The sequence below is a fragment of the Mustela putorius genome, unplaced genomic scaffold (genome assembly GCF_011764305.1).
Source record: "Mustela putorius furo isolate JIRA1106 unplaced genomic scaffold, ASM1176430v1.1 tig00003834_pilon_pilon_pilon, whole genome shotgun sequence".
Taxonomy (NCBI): Eukaryota; Metazoa; Chordata; class Mammalia; order Carnivora; family Mustelidae; genus Mustela; species Mustela putorius.
In genome coordinates this window covers 112,020,288-112,033,844 of record NW_025421987.1, presented here as the reverse complement: position 1 = coordinate 112,033,844, position 13,557 = coordinate 112,020,288, and the positions used below count along the sequence as shown (strand labels likewise).

Sequence of the window (13,557 nt, the reverse complement as noted above, 5' to 3'; positions counted from 1 at the left end):
CACAGGGAGTTAAGTATAGAGGCCAGGCCAACCCCAATGGCTTTAGGATTCCTGCTTTTCACCCTTACACTGTAATTTTGTCTTGTTTAAAAAGTTCTGAGAAAAAAATACTTTTTAATGGGCTCTCTGCTTTATGTTTTCACTTTACCAAGTCAGCCCTGCCTTGGTGCTTTATTTATGTAATTGTCCCTTTGGGCAACCTTAAGTTGCAGTCCAAAATGGTTCCCCCAGATCTTAAACCTTCTGACCACCTGAAGTAGGTGGAATGGGGCGTGGCAAGGAGACGGTGGCATTATCCCTCTCATTAATCACTGACTCAATAAATAACTTAGATGGGGTGGGGGGACACCTGTGGAATGGGGAGGAGGTACTGTCCACTCTCAATTATCCTCCCACACCCTCAGCCCCTTGGTGGCAGTCACCATGCAGCACCCCAGCTAGGTGCCCATGTGCCCTCCCGCCATACACAACCGTGGTTAGGAGGGATCGAGAGGATGGATCCCTGAGCCTCCGACCTGTGCGCGGAGGGGCAGCGAAGGTAGCCCGAGGGGTGCGGCGCGTGCGGCGCGCAGGTGGCCCGCCGCGTGGAGGAAGCGGCGCGGGGCTTCGGGGGGGGGGGTGCAGGGCGCCCAGGGGCGCGGGGCGGGCTCGCTGCTCCCGAGGCGGCTGTCAGGGGCCGGCGGCTCCCCCGAAGATGCAGCGCAGCATATTTTGCACATGAGTTCAGAGGAAGAGGAAGTGTAGCCGGCGGACGCGCGGCGGCGGCGGGGGCGCGTCGGGGCTGGAGCCGGAGCGCGCCAGGCTCAGGGCGCAGCGAGCGGGAGCGCGGCGGCCGCGGGCTCCGCGGAGAGACGGACGCACAGATCGCGGGAGGGACGGACACCCGAGCGCGCCGTGCCGCCGCTTCCCGCCCCCACCCACTGGCGCCCACGCCTTCCCCGCGCCGCCTGCGCTGTATGGCACAAACTTTCCTCCCGGGACGGAGCACGCTGTCTCGGGGAGCCCGCGCCAGCGCCTTCTGCTCAACCGGTTCCGAACGGTAGGTGAGCGCGCGGCAGGACTTGGGGTGTAGGCAGGCACAGGCCCTGCCATCTGGCCCCGCGGACCCGGACCGCGGCGGACTGGAGGAGCCCCGCGTGGCGCCTCCTTGCAGGTTGCCGCGGTTGCCAGAGGGCCACCGCCCCCACCACCCCCGCCCCCAACCGCACCCCCGGCGGGGTTGGATAGGGTCGGCGCCGATCCACAGCACACAGCGGTCTTGGCCAACTTTTTTTTTTGGAGGGGGGGATAAATCGTCCCTGGCACGCTATGGGGAGAGGCACCTAGAGCAGTTTGTCAGGGGTCGTGGACTCTGCAGGCTCGCGGCGCCAAAGAGAGAAGCAGAGGGGAAGCTTTGAGGCTACAGGTGGGTCTGGGACACAACTGCGGGGGGTCCTTGGCAAAGATCCGACAGGAGCTGGACACGAAGTGCGGGTTCAGGATGGCGCGAGGCTGGGTGGGGTGGGGAGTTGGGAGGCTCTAGCTGCCCTTCTGCGTGTGCCCTGGGAGGTGGGCTTGTTGGTGGCGCAGGGGTGCTGTATAGATGGGAGCCGACCTGCCGCGCGCGTCCTGAGGAAGCGCCGCAGCCACGGGAGGCGCAGAGACTCTGGGCGCCCGGAGTCTGCGGCACTGAAAAGGCATCTCTCCTTCCGTAAGGAGATTTCTTTACTTGTCCTAACCCACTTTCCCAGGCTCAAGGGACGCCAGGGTAGGTCTTGGGCCAAAGTGGGGTGGTGGCGGTGTACATTTCAGAAAACCCGATTGTCAGGCACGCAGCACTCCCCCACCTCCCCAGACCAGGGCTTGTGTCCTTGACCCAGGATATCGCGGTCTTGGCATCGAGAACCACGTGGAAGCCAAAAGTGCTAGACCCAGGCACGCTCCCTGCTGCCTCCTGTTTGATCATGCTTAGCTGCCCCATGTGGTTGTGGGTGGTCTCCGGGGACACTGGGTGGTGGCAGTGAGTTTGTTGGGGGACTTAAACAAAATGTATGTATGTATATATTTTAAGTCTCACACAGAAGCCAAATCTGAGTGCCTGCCCTGGGTTTCAGGCAACAGTCCTTTCTTGTAATTGGTACAGCTGTTTTCAGATGCTGGGCGCACAGTCAGGCCAGGCGTCTTCCAGCCCCTGCCATCGTGTGTCATCTCAGGATAAGTGAGGCCCTGCCAGGAAGGAAGGCGGGCTTAATGTGAGCCACCTCTGGGCCTGTGGGTAGGGCACACTATGCACCCCACGTGTCCCTGGCTGCCGGGATTCCAATTCATACCTCCGTACAGCTGAATTCCCAATGAAATTCAAGTGACCCCAGATGTCACCAAACCCCACAGAGCGGTTAAGCAACAAACTGTTTGGGGCTCTTTGGTGCGTGCGTGTGTGCTAACCTCAATGAAATCACTTTAACCTCAGACTGACTCTGCATCCTCTTTTGCCTTCAGCAGGGTTTCTGGTCCTGAGAACTGGGACTTCATCCTCTGTGTATCAAGTCCCTGGGTTGGTGTTTCTTTGTTAGTCTTTTGGCTTAATGGACACCGGGCAAATGGAAGTGGAGTGTTGTGCAGTTAGCTAATAGATTGGTGCAGGAATTGAAAGAGAACAAATTAGGAATGAGTTCTTTTTCTCCCTCTTGAGCAGGAATTTTTGGCTTCCATTCAAATAATTGCTTTGTCTGTAGGGAAACAGGCAGAAAATCTTTGGCATGAGTGATGGGAGTTCCTGTAAAGCTTCTTGTGTTCTTCCAGTCTTCACTTTTCTGCAGAATTGAAACTATATGGACCCATGGTTTGGTGGGCGTGGGTGTCTTGCCAAATATCTAACTTGGGGGGGGGGTGTCAAGGAGAGGGTATTATGACTCTTTCCCCACCTATCTCATTTTTAAAAATACAAAAATTTTGCAAGAATAGGGGCGCGTGGGTGGCTCCATCATTAGGCGTCTGCCTTCGGCTTGGGTCATGATCCCCGGATCCTGGGATCAAGCCCCGCACCAGGCTCTCTCTTCAGGGGGAAGCCTGCTTCTCCCTCTTCCACTCCCCCTGCTTGTGTTCCCTCTCTCACTGTGTCTGTCAAATAAATAATGATTAAAAAAAAAAAAAAACTTAAAAAACAGTTGCAAGAACAGTAACCGTTCAAATACCCATACCTAGAGAATAATTTAGCAGTACTGGCTTTATTACGCATCTGTCGATCTATTCATCCCTCTGTCCATCTTAAGTCCCAACTTAAGTCCCATCCATCAGTAAATCTCAACTTATTATTTTATGCACTTTAAAGTAAATTATAGACATTGACACAGGTCACTTCTTAATGGTTCAGTGCACATTTTATTATTCAGAGTTCAATATATGTTCATGATTGTCTTAAGGTAAAATGCATATGCATAGAGTGAAATGCACAAATCTTCAGAGTAATATTTGCATAATGTTTTGATAAATGTGTACACCTGTGTAACCCTAGTTGTGATCAAGATAAGGAATATTACCATCACCTCAGAAAGTTCCTCATCCCCATTTCCAGTCCGTCCCTGCCTTCTTTCAGTGGCAACGACTGCTGATTATTTTTTACTGTTAGTTTAGTCTGTTCTTGAATTCCTGTAAATGGTGTTCTATAGTATCATGTAAAGCTTCTTCCATTCGCCGTATTTTTAAGATTCATCCATGTTGTATCTATCAGTATTTTGTTTTTTTTTAATTGCTGAATTATATATTCCAGGACATGTCCATACCACAGTTTGTTAATATATTCCTTCCATTGATGGACACGTGAGTTAGTCCCAGTTTTAGGGAAGTATTGTAAATGAAGCTGCTATGAATATTTGTGTACAAGTCTTCCTAGGGACATATGTTCTCATTTCTCATGGGTAAATGCCTAGAAATAGAATCATTAGGTCACAGAAGGGGTATATGTGAACCTTATAAGAAGCTGCTAGGTCTTTCCCCAACACGGTTGTACAATTTTTGTGGCCCTACCAGCAAAGAATACAAGTAAGAGATTCCAGATACGACAACCCTGTTTTCCTGTCCCAAAGTCAAGGGCATGTCTTGACCAGTGTTTTGGGGCTAGCAGGGTATAGCAATTGGATACCTTAGACAGTCCAAAGCACGTTGCTTTTTTATAGGTGGAGGAGTTGTGAGAAATCTCTAACTCTGCCAGTAAGTGAGTTCACACTTAAATTATTACAGATGATCAGACAAATATTTTACTTGTTGAGATCTTCAGAGAAGGGAATTCCACAGGGTAATGTACCCTTGGTTGTGAAATAAGATTGATTGAGTACTTTCTATATAAAGGAAAAATAACTCCCAAACCCACAGAATTCCACCACTCTTCTGCTAGTTTCTCCTGGGGGATTTCTGACGTATTGGTCTGGTTGATGTGAACTTGGTGGAGGAGATTCCCGTTGGATTTCACTGGCTTGCGCAGCTGGCTGCTGAAAGCAGGTTGTGTTTGCTTTGTGAGGCAGATCAGATTTGGTTTTTTGAAGGCTCAGAAACCAGCTCTGCTGTTAAAGTGATTTGGCCTGTCAGTGAGAAACATGACTTGTCGACATGCTCTCGTGGTCCTGGCTGACAAAACAGGCCAGGTCCCCTCAGGTCCCCTTACCCTTTGGTCCCGTTCCGTGAACCAGCAGCTTAACCTGGCCTTGGATGATTCAGGAAACAGGAATGGAGCCTCCCAGATTGCGTGGGACCCTAGAATGAAATATTTGCTTCTGGCCAAAGTGTCTCAGTGGGGTCAGATGACAGATGGCACAGAGTCTCGAGTCTTTACACTGTATTTGGAAACTGTTGTGATCTGACAGCCTAGGACAGTGCCTGCCACAGAGTAGGGTCTCAGTAAGTCTGGCTGAATGATTCTGGTGACTCGTGGTAACTGACTGGGTGATTGCCCATCTGGGGGTTGACCATGAGTGCCGAGATGTCCCCAAGATATATTTCACAGGTATTATACTTCATTGTAGCCTTGGAAACAGGTTCAAAGTGTTTTGGCCTAGGAAAACCTGTCAACTGTCCACCTCTATTTTAGTAGCACTCTTCTTATTATATTGCAGATTTCACTATTGTTATTAACAAAATAATAATTATAGCTGCCACTTTCCCAGTGCTTACCCTTGGCCTGGCACTGTTAGGCACTCTACATGCATTCTTTGAACTTAATCCTCAGAAGAAGCGAGTACTACTCTTATCTGCACTTTAGCCTTGAGGAAACTGAAGCTTAGCGAGGTTAAGTAATTTGCCTCAAGTTCACTTTTTTATGTTTCCTAGACATAGGGAAGAGACCGTGACGTTCTGGTTTCGCAAATGAGACTACGTCTACAAGCACAGATTTCCAAATACATGAAGCCACGGGGTGACAGACACGAAAACTGGAGAGGCACAACTGCACGGCAAGAAATGACACCCTCAAATCACTTTCTTCTAAGTTTTCTGAGTTTGGGGCAGCCAGGGCCTGTATTGAGATACCAAGTATTTTGGTGATAATTTAAAACACTGTTGTTTGGCTGTGATTTTAGTTTCATCGGAGGAAAAGAAAAACGTTGCCAGCTGTTAAGTGTCCTAGCTGAGCAGTCCTGCCCCTTGGCTACCACCTACACATGACCATGTACATCTCAATGTAAAATGAATTAAAATGAAAGAAAATAAAAATTTCAGCTCCTCAGTCCCATTAGCCACATTTCAAGTGCCCTAGAGCCACACGTGGTTATTGGCCCAGGCCTTGGATACTACAGAGGTGGAGTATTTTCATCATGGCTGAAAGTCCTGTTTGCCCTATAGTAAGCATCTCTCTCTTTTCCTTCAGCAAAGAATGGGCAATACACTTGGCTAAGGCTTGGGTTCTTTTTTCACTGACAAAGAGAAACATTTAGCCAGACATTTCTTTTATGTTTACCTTTTAAAGGTTTTGCATGTGTGTGATCTTTCCTCCCATTCACATTCAGTTTTTGACATAAATTTAAGTTTCCCTTTGCTTCTGGGCCCCCAAAGGGGCTTTCGTTATTATCATTGCATATTTTACCAGAATGGTTTCTGTGAAAAGATTGGTACAGCGGGCAAGTGATGGCCACTGCTTGAGCCCTGTTAATTCCTTGCTCTCCAAATAAGAATTCGGTTAAGCTTTTAAATATGCATTTGTGTGACTTACTCCCCACCTGGGCTGAATTGAGGAAGAAGAATCGGCTCTCAGCGGGGCCAGAACCAAAGAGCTAGAAAATCAGGTCACATTCTATGCCTGATGGCTACCTGCCAAGACAGAGACGGAGGAGACACTATTTGGGGTATCAAGGGCTTTGCTTTGGAGTTTTCTTGGGTCTGACTGCCCTTGTGGTGTGTGGGGAGTGCAGGAGGGGGCCAAGCAGCTTCCATGTCCTGGTTGCACAGGATGAGGCGGGGTGGCTCTGGCTTGTATGGTGCCCCGGCTTGCCCCTCTTTTGTGCTTCAAAGGAGAGGGGACTTCAGCCCTCAGGTGTTATGGGGCACCAACACCAGCGAGTGGTGCAAAGTCCGTGTCAGCTGTGTTTTGCCCAGCTCATCTGATACTGAGCAACGCTTTCCTTCTATCTTTTTAAAGATTTTATTTATTTATTCGAGAGAGAGAAAAAAATATGAGTGGGGGGAGGGGCAGAAAGGAAGGGAGAAGCTGATTCCCTCTGAGCAAGGGAGCCCTATGCAGGGCTCGATCCCAGGACTGTGGACTCATGACCTGAGCCAAAGGCAGACGCTTAAGCACCTGAGCCACCCAGGTGCCCAGACCAGCTGTGAAGTGACTTTATGAAACTGTATTAGATGTTCCCACATTTTTTCAATCAGGAAGCCAGCTGCTCTTTCAATGACAACTTTCTCAGAATGTCCCATTTTGTTCTTCTACAGTCAGACCCCCTTGACTGTCAGCATTTATTTCTTGCAGAGGATTATCAGCTTCCATTCATGTGTACATGACTGTGTGTGTGTGTGTGTGTGTGTGTGTGTGTGTGTGTGTTTTGAAATTTCCTACTTTGTATTTCACCCCGAGGAACTACTTCCTGAGGAAACCTTCAGGTTTTTCGGAATAGCTCCCAAATGCCCAAGTTTGAAGAAATTATTGTAATAGACCTCATTCATAAGGTTGGATAAGGAGAGAGTTGGTTACTCACAAACTCTGGTGAATGGAATGTGACCGAATCATGTATTGCCAAATTTTGGAAATATAAAACACAAGAAATCAGATTGTTCATTTAAACACTTCTGTAACTTAGAGAGGGTTTTGGACCTTTTTCCACTGTCTTGAGATCCCATATGAGCACTGTTTGCAGACGGGTATAATTATGGCCATAGGCAGGTCAAAATAAGTCTTTAAAGTGGGTGACAAGTAATATTGATAGTATTTCTAATAATATTTAACCTTTATATTGCTTTTTCTATGTATCAGAGCTTTTCTAAGCTCTGTTCAGTATTAACTTATTTAATCCTCAACCTGCCAGTGGATTTGGGGGTATCCCCATATTGTAATTGGGAAACCTGATGTTAAGCAGCTTCCTCGAGGTCACACAGAAAGTAGAGACACTGGGATTTGAACCTAGGTAGTCTGGCTGCAGAACACATGCAGCCAACCCTTGTGCTATGCTCTTAAGAAGGTAGATTTCCCGGGACGCCTGGGTGGCTCAGTTGGTTAAGCAGCTGCCTTCAGCTCAGGTCGTGATCCCAGCGTCCTGGGATTGAGTCCCACATCGGGCTCCTTGCTTGGCGGGGAGCCTGCTTCTCCCTCTGCCTCTGCCTGCCACTCCGTCTGCCTGTGCTCACTCTCGCTCCTCTCTCTCTGACAAATAAATAAATAAAATCTTTAAAAAAAAAAAAGTAGATTTCCCAAATACTCCAGAATGTCCATCCTTTACCAGATAATAAGTGTCTGTCCTAGTCCTGTAGGATGTTGATTTAGTAGGTATTTATCGTGCATCTAGGGGCGTCTGGGTGGCTCAGTCCCTCGAGCATCTGACTCTGGATTCTGACTCAGGTCATGATCTCAGGGTCATGAGATTGAGCCCCACATCATAGTTCATGCTCAGCGTGGAGTCTGCTCCAGATTCTCCCTGTCTTTCTCTACCCCTCCCACTACTCATGCGCACTCTCTCTCTCTCTCAATAAATAAATAAATAAATAAATAAATGTGCATCTTTTGGGGTGGGGCGTTGGGATAGCTGCTTTGGAGACAAAGAAGACATGATTGCTACCTTTAGGAAGTTGGCTGTCACATGAGCAGGTGAGGCAAAACCAAAAGCTCCAGAGCTCTCTCTGGAGCTCAGGACTGGTCTCTGCAACTGCCCACCCCCCATGTCTACCCAATGGAGTTAACACATCTAAAATAAGCTCCTGTCTTCCTCCCATAGCCATCCCCAGCTTGGAAGGGGGCCACTCTAGCCTTCCAGTTGCTCAGGTCACAAATCCTAGATGTGCCTTAGATGCTCTCTTTTTCTCACGCCAAACTACCAATAAATTTCATGAAAATATACTTTCAAAATATATCCAGAACTTGCCCATTGCTCATAACCTGTTATTATTTGGTCTCCCCATTTCCACACTCAGTCATGGCCAGAGTGGTCAAGTCTGCCCTTGGCTTGAAACCCTCAGGGCTCCCATCTCAGAGTAAAGCCAGAGTCCTTACCACCATCAGCACATTCCACACAACCTGCCTCACCATGCCACTCTGATTTTGTGTGCTCCCTGCAGCTACTCCCTTTTTCCCCCAGGCAGGTCCTGGAAACTTGCACTTGCTGCCACCTTGCCCAGTACACCATCCCCCTCATCCCATGTTCTTTTTGACATTACCTTCTGAGTGAGACCTGCCCTGATCATCCTGTTTTTAAGTATTGCCTTGTCTTCCCTTGTGCTTGCTCTCCCTCCTCCCTGCCTTTTCTTTATTTCTTAAAAATTGAATTTCCTGTATTATTTTTATTTGTGTATTGTCTGTTTGTCTATTCCTGAAGGTAAGATTCTTCAGGACAGGGTTGTTCCTTTTTTGTTGTTGTTGGTGGTGGTCTTTTGCATAACTTTGGTATCCTCAGCATATATAATAGTGCTTTGCATGCAGTAGGTGCTTAATAAGGTGAGTGTGATGGGTGATTTTATGTTTCAACCTGACTAGGCTAGGGTACTCAGTTTTTGGTGAGACAGATCTAGGTGTTGCTGTGGGTTATTTTTCTTTTTTTAACATGATTACCATTTAAAGCAAGAGACTTCAAGTAAAGCAGATTACGCTCCATAATGTGGGTGGGCCTCACCCAATCAGTTGAAGGGCTAAAAAAAAAAAAAACACACTGCCGTTTCCCAAGGAAAAAGGAATCCTGCCTCCAGACTGCCTTAGGACTTAAGATTGTAACATCAGCGCTTCTCTAGGTCTCTGACCTGTTGGCCTGCCCTGCAGATTTCTGATTTGCCAGCTCCCACACTCACATGAGTCAGTTTCTTAAAATAAATCTGCCCTGCCTTCTCTCTATATAGATATCTACCCACACACTATCCTCTTGGTTCTGTTTCTCTGAAAACCCTAATACAGAGGATTGAGATGGAAGGGAAAGTGTCAGGTTGGGGGTTGCACTGGAGGTAAAGGAATGGTGTCTGGAGAGTGCTCAGTGTGTACGAAAGGGAACACTGGCTTCCTACACCTGACACCAGGGTACATGAAGAGGAACAGCCAGAGACTGGGGAGGAAGTGGGTTGGGTGTGAAGTTGAGGTGAAGGACTCCAAACTGGGTGGTATCCGTTTCTTATGCTCTTTGAGCCACTTGTGTGGCACAGAATGGTTAATGTGGATTTAGCCTGTGCTAAGAATTAGTGGGCAAGCGACCAACAGAAGCCAGATGCAGGAAGGCCTTTGAGGTCCTAAGAGGGTGGGCTGGCATGGACAATGAAGTGGTGGACGTAAGGGCCTCCACAAGCACCCAACACTAGGCCAGCTGTAGTGGCGACAACAGTGGCAGGAGCAGGCTGTTGCCTGGTGTTTTGAGCCTGGATGTTGCAAGGACAGGGGTACTACCCTCAGAAGCAAGGAACACAGGAGGAAGAACAGGCCTTGATGGGCCAGGCATTGAGTTCTCTAGTTCTCTTTGGAGCATATTCATCATGAATTTCAGGAAAGTTCTGAGTGAAGATGATGAAAAGGGTCCTTGGGGCATATTCACCTGGAGTTCACCAGACTGGGAAGGAGACTGGAAGGTTTTTGCCCAGAGCCGGTAAAGCAGGGCCCATGAGGGGTTATAAGGGCTAAGGGGGAAACTATAGTATTTATGTAACTTTCTTGAGTATACTCAACAATACCACAATTGGAGGTTTTCAAACTCCATTACAAAGGCACCCCAAGGCGCCACAGCAAACTCATGGGGGCGGGGCAGAAGGGCGTTTTTTTCTTTTTACATTTCTGAGGGGAACAGTGATACTTGATGTGTTAGACAACACACTGCCTGCCATCTTGGGGTAGTTTGCAGTACCAACGTTAGACAGCTCTGCCTTCCTTTTGATGATGTCATACTTCTGTGCCGCACCTTTTGGGTGGTTGCTAAGAAACCACGAACAGGAAACGAAAGTGTTGGTGTCCAGCGTGATTCCAAGGTTTGAGAAGTTGTGCCGTGCCCAAGAGATGCACACAGCCCGCTAGTGCTTATGACTCAGGAATGAAAGAAAAAGGTTTATTCTTTCAATTTTTATGCACTGTTTTTTTTTTCCAAAAGGCTAATAAGTTGTTTGGACAGAAATAATTATTATGTTGTTTAGACTGAACTACTTAATAAGTGGAACTATAAGTATTGCTTTTAGCCTAGGGGTGCCGGGATGCTAAAGGTGCCAGGAAGTGGAATGTCTTAAACTTCTGTCATGTATTGTTGTGGGTGTCACAGATAGATTGTGGAAGAATAAAAGCAAGGATAGAAGCGGGGGAGAAAGGAAGGGCACGGGGGCTGCATCTAAAAAGTCTCATTTCTTCAAAAATAAAAGATGTGAAGCAAGTAAAGTAAAATGTAAGCACTTGTTAAATCTTGGTGGTGGGTGCATAGATATCTCATTTTCTGTCCTCATCTGTATGTCTGAAGTGGCTTATACTGAAAATGATTTTATTTTAAGATTTCCCTTATTTATTTTAGAGAGAGAGAAAGAGAACATGAATGGAGGGGTGGGGAGCAGTGGGGCAGGGAGAGAATCTCCAGCAGACTCCGTGCTCAGCACAGAGCCTAACTCGGGACCCAGTTTCCTGACCCCGAGATCATGATCTGACCTGAAACCAAGAGTCAGACGCTCAACCAACTGAGTCACCCAGGTGCCCCTATACTGAGAATGATTTTAAGAGAGAGAGAAGGAGGGTGGAGATAGAAATGTAGGGGTGTACCTGTGCTGGAAGGATAGCAGCGATGTGGGAAGAGGGCGTCTGAGGTACAAAGAAGTTCAGGAGATGAGGTGGGGTATCAAGGGGGTCAGTAGGGCCATGTTCTAGACTGGGGTTCTTCGCCCTGGCTAGGAGACTCAAGAAGGATCTGAGACTATACAGAGTTCAGAGAGGGGAAAGCTGAGCTTGCCCCTAAATGATTGCTTTGCAACCCTGGCTGTCAGAATTACCTGGGGTTTTCAAAAATTCTGGTGATCAGGCCCTACCTCCCAAATGCCTGGGCATCAGGATCTTTAAGTAGCTCTCCAGATGGATTCCAATGTGTAACCAAGGTAGAGGACCAGTGCCATGGACGGCCCAGGGTTTCTCATACTTTACTGCTGCTCAGACTTCAGTGTTTGAGCTTGGAACTTGTCATTAAAATGTAGTTTCTGGTTCAGCAGGCTCGGGAGGGCCTGGGATTCTGGATTTCTCACAGGCTCCCAGAAATTCCGTGCTGCTGGTCTGAGAACCACACTTTGAGCAGCAGATTCTTCTGAAAGGGAGCTGTGTTTGATTAAGGGTGTTTGTCATGGGGACTGTGGGAAGGCAGAGAGGTGGTCTGGATCAGACCCCGACTGAGATGTGGGGGGAGGGGATAGTAAGCAAGTGTTTTCCTTTGGAAATGTAAATACCCCTTGTATTTCTTATCTTTTGCTGTATAACAAATTACTCTGGATCTTAGCAGCCAGGAATGACAGTAAACATTTATTATCTCACAGAGTTTCTGTGGGTTAGAAATCCAGAAGCAGCTTAGCTGGGTGGTTCTGACCTGGGGTGCCTCAAGAGGTTGTGGTCAAGATGCTGGCTGGGCTGGAGGCCATTCTGCAGGTGATGGATCTGGTTCCATATGGGTGTTGAGCTAACCAGCAGTGTTGGCTGTTGGGTGGAGGCCTCAGTTCCCTGTCCTGGGATTTCTCTACAGGGTTAATAGACTGTCTTCATACTGTGGCAGCTGGCTGTCCCCAGAGTGAGGGATCCAGGAGAGAGTAATGTAGAACGCACAATGCTGCTGTAGCCCAGTCTTGGAAATCACACTCATCATTTCTGTAGCGCCCTCCTGGCCCCACAGGTCAGCCCTAGTCACTGTGAGCGGGGACCACCTGTGAATGCTGCGAGGATTACTGAAGGTCGTCTTAGAGGCTGGCTATCTTACCTCTTATAAGAAATAATGTATGTGCGGCACAGAAAACTTGAGAAAACCATAAAGAGGGTGTCACCCATAATCTCATGACCTGGAGGAAATTTCTGGGAACACTGTGGTCTATGTCTTGCCAGATACAAAGAGAATGTATGTGTATGTATATGTATATACACATACACATATACATATATGTGCACACATATACATATATATACACACATAAAATACATATGTAATGTATAATAATATACGTGTGTATATATGTGTATATATATATATATGTGTGTGTGTGTGTATATATATATATATATATATATATATATACACGCACTCACTTAGAAAAAGTAGCACACCATACAGATAATACTGTTTGATATAGATTGGCATTGATTCAGGAATACTTTAAACAGGTAAATTTTTCAGGGTGCCTGGGCAGCTCAATGCGTTAAGCGTCTGCCTTCAGCTCAGGTCATAATCCCAGGGTCCTGGGATTGAGCCCCATGTCAGGCTCCCTGCTTGGCAGGAAGCTCTCCCACTCCCCCTACTTTTGTTCCTTCTTTAGCTGTGTCTTTGTCCAAAAAAAAAAAAAAACTTTAAAAAAACAGGTAAATTTTTCTTATTGAACTGTAGTTGTTGTACAATGTTATACTAGTTTCTGGTACAACACAAGGATTCGACAGTTCTAGGCATGACTCAGTGCTCACCACAGTAAGTATAGTGTCACCATGCAATGTTATTACAACATTACTGACTATACTCTAGACTGTACTTTTCATCTCTTGGCCTTTCTTATTTTATAACTGGGAGTTTGTACCTCTTAATCCCCTTCACCTACTTTGCCCAGTCTGTCAGTGGGTAAATTTTAGTTATCCTCAGGTTTCTGTCTTAGACTATGTTTGTAGGATATCAAGATTTGATACCGTTTGAATTCTCAAGTTTCCATTTGCATTTCTGGGTTGAGAGAGATGTTCCTATCATGCAAAAAGTCTTCATC

The 13,557-nt window shown here is 47.2% G+C and overlaps 1 protein-coding gene across 2 annotated transcripts in view; it reads left to right on the top strand.

Moving 5' to 3' along the window:
- The first annotated feature begins 757 nt into the window (after window positions 1-757).
- Window positions 758-13,557, top strand: part of RFTN1 (raftlin, lipid raft linker 1) — a 192,786-nt gene continuing 179,986 nt past the window's right edge. The window contains exon 1 of one of the 2 annotated variants that reach the window (XM_045088943.1): window positions 758-1,039. The gene's annotated coding sequence lies outside the window, so the exon portion shown is untranslated. Of the gene's footprint in view, window positions 1,040-1,258; window positions 1,406-13,557 lie in introns of those variants that run through there. The other variant, XM_045088942.1, reaches the window with a different exon arrangement.